This window comes from Leiobunum rupestre, chromosome 3 (genome assembly GCF_980474605.1).
Source record: "Leiobunum rupestre chromosome 3, qqLeiRupe1.1.hap1, whole genome shotgun sequence".
Classification (NCBI taxonomy): domain Eukaryota; kingdom Metazoa; phylum Arthropoda; class Arachnida; order Opiliones; family Sclerosomatidae; genus Leiobunum; species Leiobunum rupestre.
The window spans coordinates 24320418-24334532 of record NC_143386.1 but is presented as its reverse complement, the minus strand read 5'-3'; the positions used below and the strand labels follow the sequence as shown (position 1 = coordinate 24334532).

At 35.4% G+C, this 14115-nt stretch overlaps 1 long non-coding RNA gene across 1 annotated transcript; it reads left to right on the top strand.

Annotated features, from left to right (window-relative positions):
- Positions 1-1516: 1516 nt before the first annotated feature.
- LOC149949859 (uncharacterized) lies at positions 1517-13808 on the top strand. Its single transcript, XR_016479983.1, has 3 exons — positions 1517-1609; positions 3576-3652; positions 13712-13808. It is a non-coding gene; the product is annotated as an uncharacterized LOC149949859 (long non-coding RNA).
- Positions 13809-14115: the final 307 nt, after the last annotated feature.

Genomic DNA, 14115 nt, shown 5'->3' with positions numbered 1-14115 from the left:
CAAATTTAAATTTTTGGCAAAGGGGGGACCCTTTTGTGCCCATGAAATTAGCATATAAAATCTCATAAGGAATTTCCGGCTCGACAAAGGTCAAAATTTCAAAAGGTCATAAAACTTGACATTTTGACTATTCTTAAAAATACGCCCGGCTGATAGCTTCCTGGGGCATGGTCTAAAGGTTGCCTTAACTTTTTCTCGGATCCCCGACTTACAGTCCCAGGTGGTAATTGGTAGTTCTCTGAAAATTGGTCTATTCGTTCGGGTGGTTCAGTAAACATATGAGTAAATTAGTCATAAACAATATAGGTGAGTCCCATAGCGAAGAACATAACGTTTACAAAGCACCTTAATTTTTGTGGCCAAATAACCTGTTACAAGTATTATTTTGAACAGTTGCGTTTATTACGTGGGCCTACCGCATAACGATTATTTACAAGGCGAGTGACCGTTTACTTGGGCGTTCATGAGATAGACGATATTAAGCCACGAGTGGCCAAGTCTCTAAAAAAAGTATTCTTTACAAAAAGGAAAGACGGGGAAAAAGTGAACTGCACCACTGGTCACCAGATCGTCAATACAGGAAATATCAAGTTCCAAACCTGTCTCAAATACGTAAGTATCGGAACATTATGAACTAATTCCCCAAGAAGATATTATTAATAATAATAATAGTAATAATAATAATAATCAGCTAGGCTAAAACCCAAGCCCTCTAGCGACTTATAATGTCCTTAACCAGGTGGCCGGGTTACAATGAGTAGGAGGGTGGTGGCAAGCCCTTCATGCTACGCGAGTCAACAGCTAGCTCCGTACACTTACTTTTACCGTTAACCTGTGCATGATTTTTTTATGAAAAGGGGCAGTAAAGGGCAACTGAAGAATTCAGGGGAAAGCACCTTTAACCAGTGGGGAAAGAACTTGCAAACTTAACACAGTAGGAGTAGTTTAGAATTTTCAGCCAGTGCCACAAGCTGGGATCAAACCCGGCTCCTCTTGCTGCGAGGTGAAAGTGCCAACCACTCCGCCACCCCGCCCTCCAGAAACCACTTTTAATCGTTTGGTGGTCATATGTTTTAAAAACACTGATAACAAAGTTATTTTTTCTTTATTTTGTGTAAATTCTGAAGATTTCACACAAAATAACTATTTCCGTCGTAGGTTCCTATAATTCATATTTGATTTCATAAAACAATTAATTTTAATTGTTTAACAACTCTCTGAATATAAAATTATTATTATAATTGAACTTCCTTATATAACCATATATTTGACCGGAGTATAAACGCGAACAAGTAAAGAGACCAAGAAGTGGGGGAGAAAACTAAGCTTTATTGGGGGAAAATTTGCGGTACTTCGGCCGATAGGCCTTCAGGGCGCATAATAAGACCTGGAACGTGCATTAGTTTAAACGTAAAAGTTACGATTTGGAAATCATAAGCTCTTTGAGCTTAACCTCCTTTCTTTCAGGAAAAACCTTTATATTTAGGTATTTTAATTTTCTTCTGCATGTATCCAGATTTAACTTATGACGTAAGACATCGAAGACCATGAAACTACAGTAATGGAATCACAACATAATCAAACTGTGTTCAAAGTTCTAATAAACGAGGTAAGATTTATAATTTATGTCGAGGTTTCTATTGGTCAGTAAAAATGATTGTAATTAAAAAGGATTGAATTTATGTTTTCATTATAATTGATTGTTTAAATGAGCCAAGAATTATTAAAAAATATATAAGTTTGACCTCACACTTCTAAAACCTCTTCGGTTAAAGCAGTATGAACTTAGCATGGAAGGTATACTTTTCGCCAATACTTACTTGTTATTAGTGCGGGAAACTATAGCACTTTTTGTTGATTTTTAACTCCCTTTAATCCGTTAAGGGACACGAATAGGTCACTCGGTCTATTTACTATTTATGATTTCCACTGAGTCCTCGCCTTCGAGAAGTTTGAGGTTTGGTCCTGCAGACTGAACTATATCGTGTAGATCTTTGATTTCCCCTTCCCATAAAAAGTGGTAGTAGTAATAGTAATTGTAGGGAGCTGTTGGCTAGCGTGATGGCATTCAGGGCTTGCCAGCACCCTCCTTCGCATTGTAACCCAGCCACCTGTTCAAAGGAATTAAAAGCTGCTCGAAGACTTGAGCTTATGGTGGTGCCTTGGGTATAAGCCTAGCTTATTATTATTATTATTATTATTATTAGATTTGAGGAATAAGATAATTTTAAACCTGAAGCTACGTATTGAATGTGGGAGACAAATTCATTTCGTAGTGTTATTTCTAACGGGGAAATACAACTTGAACTATACGAATGCTGAAAGCACCAGTGGATTCAATCATTCCAACACTAAAAGTGGATTGCTGTTAGATTAATTTAAGTAAAGAAGCTTGCTAGATTTCGGAAAAAACTCAATTGGGAAATCCAAAGGGGGAACAGGTATAAAAGTAAATGCTTCAGAGGTGATGGGTAAATGCATTCGTTGTATCTGCCAACATTTAAACCATTTTTTGGGCTCCATAGAAGTATATTCCCCAATATTATATATTTTTTTGTTAATGTCTTCAACCACAGTAGAGTAAAACAGATTTCATTGTTACATCAATTAATTAACGAGTAAGTTAACTGAGTTACTTGTAAAATGACCACGATTCGAATTTCAAGATTATCATTAATACTGTAGAAAACTTAGCCAACAAGCTAATTAAATTGAAAGTAATTAGTGTTAATTGTTAATTAATAATAGTGTATAAAATGAATAATTTCAATGTGTAATATTTTAGTTTTAGTATTTTATTTTAGTGTATTGTAATAATTATTAGTGTGTATTGTAATAATTATTTTAGTGTATTGTAATAATTATTTTAGTGTATTGTAATAATTATTTTAGTGTATTGTAATAGTATTTTCATGTATGTATTTTCCAAGTTTTGTATTTTATTGGTAAAATTCCAATATCCGTTCTCAGACAATGTAGAAAAAACCCAGGTCGTATCGAAAGCGCTCTATAGAAGGAAACGCAGGTGCGTTTTGGAAAATTTCCAGGGTCGGCCTGGTTTTCCCGAGCGCGCTGACCACCATTTTCGCGCCAAAAGGACGACTTGGGTTTCGTGCGAGAAATGTATAGCAGATTGAAACAAGATCTGGGAGCGGTTAGTCATGGGACAGAAAATGTCCCAACCATAGGGCAAAAAATAAAATAGTAAAACTTTAAAACTTAAAACCACCTTGTAGTATTTGTTTAGAATATAGTATAATAGTAATAGTCATAGCACGTAATGCGCGATAGAGTAATTCATAGTAGTAAAATATAAAATTATTAAAAACTATAGTCAGTCTAATTATAGCATAGGTAGCGAGCGTAGAAACAAAAAGTTCTCCCGCGGTCTGGTAGAATCCCGCATATATAGAAAATTCTACAAATACTAATAGAAAAGGTAAAAATACAATTAAATATTCTGGTCGAGTAGGTTTGATATTTAAGTTTTCAAACTCATTTTCTATAAATTTCACACGAATAATTGTTTTTTCTTAATTCGAAATAAACTTTCTTCATTAACGTTTCATTTACAGTATTATTGGTACGCTGAGAAAAACTATCCAGAATGGGTGACACACACTTGCATTTTAATGGAAAAATTCAACAAAACGTAAGAACATTTTGCGTCTTGCTTATATATATTATTTAAATTTCTGTAATTTGACTTATTCTTTGGATCTTTTATGCCTATCAACCGAACTACCGCGTTTGTTTAAGAGCCTCCAGATACATCTTTTTATTACATCTTAACACACTACCTTATATAAATAAGGAGTTGTGTTAAGATAAAAAAACTTCTAAACAATAATAATAGTGAATAAACAGTTAGTTAAATTATCGTATGTCAAACTTGTATTTTAAGTTTTCAATTTGAAAAATAATAGATGTGATTCTTTGAAATGAAATGCTAAAATAACAATTTTAAAAATATACCAACAGTCATATATATCGAAAGTTTAAATTTTATCCAGTGATTCCAACGGAAGACTGGTTTAACCCTCATAAGTTAAACGGACAAACATGATTCTAATATGCATCCAGGGTGCCCTACATGTAAGCAGTCCATTGCAAAATAAGGTGAAATAATTCAAAAATTATTGCATGGTGGTCGCTATACAGCATACATCTTTGACGTTTGGGCTTCCGTTGAAATTCAACGATAGGATAGTTATAGCGGAAGTTAAATTTCAGATTCCCGAGATAGTAATTGATTAGCCCCTAAAGGGATAAACCAATTTTTGTTGGAATCTTTGGCTGAAATTTTGACTTAAAATGTATTGATTATTAATAAAATTTACATTTCCTTACTTCAGAAATAATTTGTAATATTTAAACTATTTATTTTTTCCTTTTCACTTCCTCAAAATATTTTCACGCCTTACCCAGTCATTTTTAAAAAGGTGAAAATTTCACAACATTTTGGTTTAATTATTTGTTTGTTTCATGCAGCTGGCATGGAGAAAAGACCTTTCCGAAATTTTTTCATTTATTTATTCTTAGTAGGTCTAAAGGGTCTTGTTAAAAACATAATCATTTTTTACTTAAGGCTTTTGCTGTATTACAGGTAACTCGAAATAACAGATGAATTCCTTCCATTTGACCTAAAGTTTATTAACTATTAATTAATGTTCTAAAGTTTGTTAGCATTGTAACCTGGCCAATTATGTAAAGGCATTAAAAGTTGCTCGATGACTTGGTGCCTAGGGTATTAGCTTAGCTGATTATTATAATTAAAATACCAAATGCGTGGTGCTGATTTGGTTTTACATTGTTATCTCTACCATTTGCATGTAGACTAAAAACTAAAGGAAATATTGTTTTCAATTCAAAATATTACTCTAGGATTAATAAACTAGTTTAAAGGCAAGTGGTAGTGTAATGCTTTTTCCACCAGAGTGCGCAAGGAGGACAGTTTTCCATGAAACGAGTTTAAAAGGATGAGTTTTGATAAAATTAGTCATGCTAAACCACATTTTAAAAAACATTTTAATATAGTCCATGAGCCAGACCAACTTTCAATTTCCATCTCGAGTGGCTCAATTCCAATATTATTTTCATAAACAGGGGTACTTGAGATTTAGGAAAATAGGTGGTGTGGGATTCTATCGTCCAGCTAGCCAAGATGGCGGCTGTTTCAAAATGGTGGCCATAGAGATTCTGAAAGAGGTCATATCTCTGTTTCTTTTGGTCGAACTTCGATGTGCAATACATCAAACGAAAGCCACCATCTTGGATAGCTGGACGATAGAGCCCCACACCACCTATTTTCTTATATCACAAGTATCCCTGTTTATGAAAATAACATTGGAATTTAGCCACCCGACGTGGTAATGAAAAGTCCCATTTTGGGTATGTGGCTCATGGACTAATATTAGAATTGGTTTTAGATCAACGCCTTATTAGGATGCGATACAATTTCTTTTCCAATTTTGTGTCATTGGAAGGTTGACCTTTGCTACAGACTGATTTTACTTGCCGAGAATCGATATAATACCTCGTGAGTTTGTCGAACGAATATTGGAAACGATATAAATTTTTCTTTCTAGATCATTAGCTACACAAACCGGGTTTCGAAAATGTATGAATAAATATTTTCTAAAAGTTGATTCTAAGAAAAAGGCAAACTTGACATATGGTCAGTAGGAAACCTAAAATTGGTCGCAGCCTTTGAAAACAATAGACAGTAAAAATACAACAAATAAAAGTTAGTGGTCTCATAATTCATTAACGTTGTAAGGCTGAGTATAAACATCGTGTCCTTAGACCATCACTAAATAATGTATTTACTTAAAACTGTCTTCAACATAAAGTAAGCTAAACAGAGCTTAACTAACGTCTATAACCTTTAAAAAATTGGTGAACTATTTGAAGATGTCTTTGTCCTTCTGCATCCGGAATTTGAGCTGATGGCATGACGGCAGTTTCCCTAGATGCGCTTTCACAAGGGTCTTACGCAAAGAACTGGTTTATGACACCATAAGATCCTTGTTAGGGAATAAAATTCTAACAAATATTTTCAGTCAGGACCCCTGTACTTTTTGGCTCGAGACCTTAAATTTAAAAGAAAATAACTTCAAGAGCTGCAATTAGTTTGGGTTTGACGAGTAAATATGACTTGAATTGGACTAAAAAACTATAATTTTTAACAGGGAAACGGTCAAAAATTCGCCTTACATTGAAATTTTAAAAATTACGCGAATATAAGCCATCTAAACGCAATCAAGTTTATAGCCCGGATAGGGGTTGCTATAAACTTTCAAATTAAGCACAGTTTTTATTCACCGAAATTCTAGGGAATGACATTCACTGCTGCAGACATCCTTTGATAAGAATATTTTTGTACACTACCACTTATTCTAGTTCTCTAGCAGATTATATACCGAAAGAAAATAAAGACGTGGCTGCAGGGAATCGAGTCGTTTATCGAATACCACTTTTATCATCTAGTATTCGAGTACTTGTTTTAGAGGAAATTTTATCTGATTCGAGTCGAGTAATTAAGAAAGAACCTCGAGTAATAATTTAACCGCGTCGGGTGATCCAGTACTTGATTAGGAGCTGGATACATTAAAGTTTGTAGGAAATTAAATTTAAAATGAGGTTAAACTAACTATTCATATAGAAAAATATTTTTGTATTTAAAAACACCACAGTTTCTACAATTTAAGTATCAAAGGGACTAATGAGATTTAAAATACTACTTTACTAGGCTACAAGGCCTAATTATATTAATTAATATTAAAATAATTAATTTTTCAACTTTTAATGTTCCGTCTATCCGTATATTTCTAAGGATTCCTGAAGTTACCTGTATATAGTAATAAAAATAATACTTATTATAATAATCAGCGAGGCTACTACCCTTGGTACCACCTTAGGCCTTAGTCACCAAGAGGACTTTAATAGCCATTAAATCAGGTGACAGGTTTATCTACACCACGTAGATAAAATAGTTTTTCCATATTGGTGGCCTTTACCTAAAGCTAAGAAGTCATATTATTCAATAATAGGTCGTTGAATAAGAAACAAAATGAACATATGTGATAGTCTCTTGCATACCGCACATAACTGGAGGATTCGGAACAGGAAAGTCGCCACTGGCTTTTCTCTTTGTGGCATTATATACGAGACTAAAAAAGTCATAGTTTCAAGTTGAAAATAGGTCCCGAATCCATAAGCCCAGAGTAAATCACATAACGATGTTTATGGTGATTGGCGATACAGATTATCAAAAAAAAGTTGCGTTTTGAGAATAGGAAGTGTCATACCAATTTTATAATTTTACGTATGGTCGTTGTATATTGGCAATCACTTACCAAGGAAATCAGAAATGTTAGCAATGTTAAGAAATGGATTTATTTTTAAAACTTGGGATAATTGGCGACGTTCTAATGTAAAAATGTTATGTCTGACAATGTCGATCCATTGATAGCGGTACGAGTAGGGTTCAAAGTATTTCTAGTACAAAAGATGGTTTCCTCACCAGTCGCTTCAAAAGCTGGAATGGCGAAATAACACGAAGCCATTTTCCTTAGTTAAGGGAATTGGATCGATTTCTGCCAGAATTCTAGAAGATCAAACTCTGCGCCATCTTTAAAAACCGTTAACTTTCGTTTAACTACATGTTTATGGTTAACCACTGCTGTGCTCAAGCCTGATCGTGGTAATGAATGTCCAATGTACAAAGTAAGCTCATCAACTTCGTCTTCGGCATCGTCAAATATTTCCAGTACGGATCGTAACAATTTTATGGGTGGACCATTCTCCACGTCTTCTCTAGAACGCATTTGCTCACTTAAACCAGAAGTTGTTGTTTCCATTTATTTAGATGCTTTTTGGATCACTCCCATCTTTCATCGCTGGTGAATTGCAGTTTATATACCTAGAAAATAAAGAATTTTCGATATAATTACGGCGTAAGACTTCTAGATCTATTCAGTAAACATCATAATAACAAAATGTAATTTTTACCTCGCCGAGGGAACAATGTTCCCAAGGAGAATTTTACAATCACCGTGTCTATGTGTGTGAAGGGTGTCTTTCTGTTGTTCGCAGCGGAAACCACATATCTCTATTTTTATTGCATACATGGTTTTGCGGTTACGTGGTTTTGGAAATACGGAAGCGTTTTCACAATTGAGTATGAAATTGTGTCGTGTATTTGCTCGTGCGTCGTTGTGTGGCGTCGTGTGTTTTGTATCGTATTCTTAAATGATATATGTGTTTTGTACGTACTGGGTAACTACTCTCCAACTTCTTCTGTTTATTGAATTTTGGCTGAGGTCTCAACCTCCAAATGGCAGGGTTTTCACCAAATGTTCACGATATACGTCTTGCTATCAATTTGCGATATTATCGCAGATCAGGAAAACTTTGTCTACAGGCATGCAGGTACAGCAAGTGTTTTCCCTTGTCCTAAGTTTTGAACGATCTCGGAAGGCGGGACTGGAAAATGCAGTGGGTGATTCGACGGGTCTCGTTGTCACGTCTTCGGGAACATCAACGTATCCGGATGTCACGTCTTAGGGAACATCGACGGATCCGGATGTCACGTCTTAGGGAATAGCGACGGATCTGGATGTCACGTCTTAGGGAATATTTTCGGATCCGGATGTCACGTCTTAGGGAATATCGAAGAATCCGGATGTCACGTCTTAGGGAATATCGAAGAATCCGGATGTCCCTCTTCGCAATCCGAATCGTCGGAACTCACTTCTACCTGATTAGAGACATTCGTACATTATCCAGGTTTAGTTTACAGCATACACTTCTTAGGATCAAACTTAACAACTCAAGATCGGATGAGGTCATTTAGCTCTGGAACTTAGACCTGATATCCATGCATGATATCTTCATAACCAACGAGAGATAGCCTTTCAAAGCTTTCTTAGACAGCTTATTTCGCTTCTCCTTTGGCACATGAACGTAACAATTGGTTCTAAAAATTCGCAAATGCTTGACTGAAGAATTTGGCTTTGCAGTCTATACTTCGTACAGTGTCTTCCTTTTAATGCGGCTGGGCAATTTAAAATAGACGTCATCGTGTTGACAGCTTGAGCCCACAGATTTGGAGGTAGATCGGGTTTCAAACACAGCGAATCTTGAACAGACTCCATGATTGTTCGATTCTCACGTTCAGCTACTCCATTTGGCTCAGGAGTGTAAGGCATTGAGGTTAGATGCTTCAGGCCAACTTCTTACGTCGTTATTCGGTGAAATTCATCATTGACGTATTCGGTCCCGTTATCCGTGATAAGCTCTCTTACGGTTTACCATGATTTATGTAGAATGCGATAATGTCCTAGAAACTATCCACGAGTTCAGATTTCTTCACCAAGAAATATTTTATACGAATGCTTTAGAACTCATCTTTGAAGAGAAGATTGTAGAGCTTTCCCTTCATTAATGGAGTCAGTCATGGCCCCCAGAGACCTCAATGAATTCGTTCTCCTTTTTTCGTGGCTTCCGACCGAGTGCCAAAGCTGGGCGAGTCAGTCTCTTTATTGATAGTCTCGTAACCCAATCTTTCGTACCAGACTTGGAGGTCCACTTTTTTCTCATTTCTTGGATTAGTGGCCAGATATATGGAACTCGATGGCTACTGCAGCTCCACAGTCATATCCACCCGAAACAGTGCCTCGACTTTCCCAGGAAGAAAGATTAAGTTGCATGCGCAACCGCTGATATGGCAAACGAACTCTCTGACATTAAAACGTACGCGAATGACAACCTCGCCGTCCGCTGTCACCAGAGCTTTGTTTCCAACTTGTAGAGTGGCTGGACTGTCAATCCTCCTGAACTGAATGAAATTCGTAGCGTCATTGGCGATGCGCTGTGTAGCTCCAGGGTTGAAATATCGGACAGTGTCTGCCATAGTATGAGCAACCAGGCTATTTTCCGCAAAACGACCACCGCTGTTTTTGGTGCCGGTGTTGCTTCGGTTTTCTCCTGTTCTAAGATTTCCGGATGGTTTTTTCCCTCCTGTGCAGTCCCTCAAGAGATGTCAAAACGTCTTGTATTTGAAACATCTCGGCTGCACCTATTGAAATACTGCCAGTGCTATTGCCATTTCTTCTACCATCTCGACGAGCTAGAAGACCAAATGACCCTTCAAAGACGTTTACATCACGTGTGGAACGACCAATCAGTAAGCGCTCCAACTCAGCGACAGTCTGCTTTTCCTCAAGCAATGTGTCCCAGAGCATCCCAAACGCTCAGTGTTCGTCTTGAGGTACATACATGAAAATGCAGGTGATCAGGAACCAGTCATCAAAATAAATGTCCTTTTCCATCTTTTCTGTCGTCTCATGTCTGACCATAGGGAACGCATTTGTGCAAGATGGGTGGCCATTTGATGTTCAGCAGCTTTCGTCGTTTTAATCAATTGAGCGCGTTATTTCCGGAGGCGGTTGAATGAATTTTAATCTAAGATTTCCCAGAGTTCATTTCAGATTTCCCTTGGTGTTTCACAATCAGAAATCATGTTCTGGACCTTCCCGGATACCGCTGACCAGATGACAGTACGGGCGGTACTGGACGCAACTTTTTATTTTTCTAGGGCTGCAAAAAACATCGCCACTGTCTCATCGTTTCGTACTGGTTCTGTACGACTTCCGGTGATAATACTCTAAGCGCTTCGTATAGTCAAGACTACAAAGACTTGCCTTCTCCAGCTTCTCCAATTTTTTTAACCAAATAGCTTCACAACGTCATGGCGTAGAAGACCTTCCATCGTGGCAGGAATTATAATTCTTAGCAAGTTAGTTCAGTTGATCATCATAGATAGTAGCGTGCTTGGCCCATAACTTGTTGAAGTTTTATAGCAGCGGGGTTCACAAAGATGAACATGAACTAGTGTAAACGATAAACTGGTTTAATTTATTACAATAATAAGAGAAAGTTACATGCTTGAAAGCTGATTAATTATTGACTCACTGAAACGTAGTGTAAAGGGGTTTTATATTTAAACTCGAGAGGAATACATTTAAAAATAATTTCAAAAATATAGCTGAGGGATTAAAGTAAAAAACATTTCTTTGTTTTTTCTTTCCCGCTGTGTTTTCGATCATCTTCGACGGCTTTCTTCAACAGTTAATAAACAAAATATCAAAAAAATGATAAATAAGTGTTAATATTCGTCTTCTCGTTGACAGAAAATAGTAAAAATTTATTAAACCGTTAATTCACAATGTAGAAAACAAGAAGATGGCAAGCCAAAATATAACTCTCCTGGTAAAAGTTTATAATTTTCAGTGAAGCGTAACATGTATCCGTGGTTCTGTGGTAGAACGCTAACCAGATACTAATGCAAATGGCAAAATATTTATGCTACACCCAATGACCAGAAGGGGGCTCTTTTGGAAAAAGCTTTTCCCTAATTCCAAGAATTTGCTAACGCAGTGATTACACTTTGCCCCGAAAATGCTTTCGCGTTCGCAGCCCAGACAAACACGGTTATTTTAAAACCCCTCCTAGGGAAAATAGTCTTCTCGCAGAGGTAACAATTTTGAGAGTTTAAATTAATTTAAAAAGTAATCATTATTTCTCATCAAGGTATTGTTATAATCGCTTATTCCTGGAAGATATTTAATATTTAATAAGCTTTCTTTTTCAATATATCTTTGTGGTATTTTCCTTAGAGTACATCGGGATTTCAAGAGGTTCACGAAATTCGACTGGACACATGGGATGCAAGTTCTCGAAAAAGACGTAAATTAAACTTTTGTTTTAAAAATTAATATAATAAATTTAAAAAAGGTAAATTTAAGTAGGTTATATCGTGTAAAATATAACAAAAAGTAATTAAACGTCCCCTTTAATCGTTTGAAAATTTTCGTGTCCCTTAAATTTAACGATGTGACTCTTTTTGACAACACTTGACTCTGTAGTAATCACATTAAAATATAAATTTATCTGTTTTCTCTAAGGAATTCATAAGGTACCACTTACTTGTCTTTTGTATTTTTTTAGCTGTCCTTGGTAAGATTTGTGGAAATTCATGAAATTTTTAAGGCTTGCCACAGCCTACCTGTCCACCCCGCTGATCCACCGACTTAGAGGGAATAAGCTACTGCTTGCACCCACTACCTTTATAATAATATACAAAAAATAAATATAACCCATATATTTTTTATTGAATAATTTCTGCATTACTAAAAAATAAAAATTTGGTGCATATCTTTTTGCAGTTTTTGGGAAGAACTATAATATAATGCTATTAATAGTACAAATACAAGATAAGTCAAGAAATTTCAAATGATTATTTATAGTCAAGGGATTTGTTGTTCTATCCCACACACGTTTTAATTTTCAACTAGAATGTTCTTTAATTTATATTTAAAAAAACTATTTAATATAATTAATAAGGTGAAAAAAATCTACAAATGGAGTACTACGCCTTAACAAGATCCTCTATACATTACCAAAAACCTAAGTCAAGAAAGTCTTTTAATATAATATACATAATACAAGAGTGTTTGGAAGCTGGCTTACTCTATAGGTTTATTTATTGACGGCTTCAGTTGAGCCTCGTTTTCTTTTGTTTTACCTGCAGAGGATAACGATTAAATTAAGTGAAGGGTGCTTTTAGTTTGCAATCACCCTGTTACGCTGACTTAGGCTTTAAGTGGTGCCTAGTTTCTTAATAGTATTACTACTATTTAAATTTTTCCAAAGCATTTATTAAGAGATTTTTTGTTTCTTTAAGAAACGACCTTACTTGCATTAAATTGTATCTCATATTCATCTTTTCAGTATAGCCCATTTAGCATTGTCATTTATTGTGCGCATAGGGTGACGATTATCGTCTCAACGTCCAAATGGCAGGATTTAACCAAAAAGCTACGGTATATGTCTTATGGTCAAAGGCCTGGTATTTTAAGCTATCTCCCAATGGTTATATTCCAAGCTAGCTGACTAATTTGTTTTAATTTTATATTTCAAAGTTTCAGAAAAACCAGTAAAGATTTCGTAGTTTAAAAAAAAATTAACTGAAAGGCGTAAGACAGAAATATTTAACGAGCAGTTTATAGAGCCTCCTTTTGAGCCAACAAATAAAACTGCTTCCATGGGAAAAGGTCAACTTTTACTGAGATATTACATCAAGAACATAAAAAAATTTTGCAGATACATTTCTTAATTAAGATATAAGCATAACGCTATTTAGTTTACCAAAGTGTCAGATTTGTTTCCATCAAACAGTCAAAAAGTCAAAATAATTAATACAGGAATGGTTCAATTGTTCATCCTTGTGCTGATCTAGGCCCGAGTAACCATATTGCTAAATAACCTCTGAATCATTTCAGAAAAGACGAGTTGGCCAGCTACATGTACGATTATTCTCTTGAGAACTTCAATAAAACGTTCCATATACGTGATTGAAGACTAAACCCCATATTAAGAAGTCGAGCAGGCTTAATTCTAGCTATCTTATAGGTGTTCAGATATTCCACATTGTTGTTGTGCCGAAGCACCGTCATGCTGCAATTAAAGTTGTTGAACTTTTTATTTAAAATTTAATTTTGAAATGACTGCAAAAGCTCTTAATAGTTACTGATTAATCTCTTGCAAAACCATTTAATTTTATGGTCGATTGAAAAAAATTGCTTTAAAAAATATTATTTTACTAGGGATCTGATCTCGTTAAAATCTGTGATTCCTTTATTTTAAGGGCTACGATGGTCTTCTATTGGGAACTGATATTACTTTCGAAAAACATAAGACCGCTCAGTTTTCTTCTGTGCTATGCAGCGAAAGCTTGCGATTGATGTCCTTCAACCCAAGAGAAATTCCACATAATCTCGCTGTGGAACTTTTTCAAATTGAAACTCAAGTATAATATTCTTTATTATATCTCTTATATTACAACAAATATTAAGCCCGCATCTTAAAACTAATCAAAAATGATTTTAAAACATTATTGGATTAAATTAAGTTACGTAAAATGTTGACCCCGTCTAATTTTAACAACGGAAAATAAGTAAAATATTGATTCCACCTAATTTTTTTATCCAGCATAAAATGAATAGTTATTAAATTAGTCACACCTATTGTAACTTTATGTCGGTAATTGGG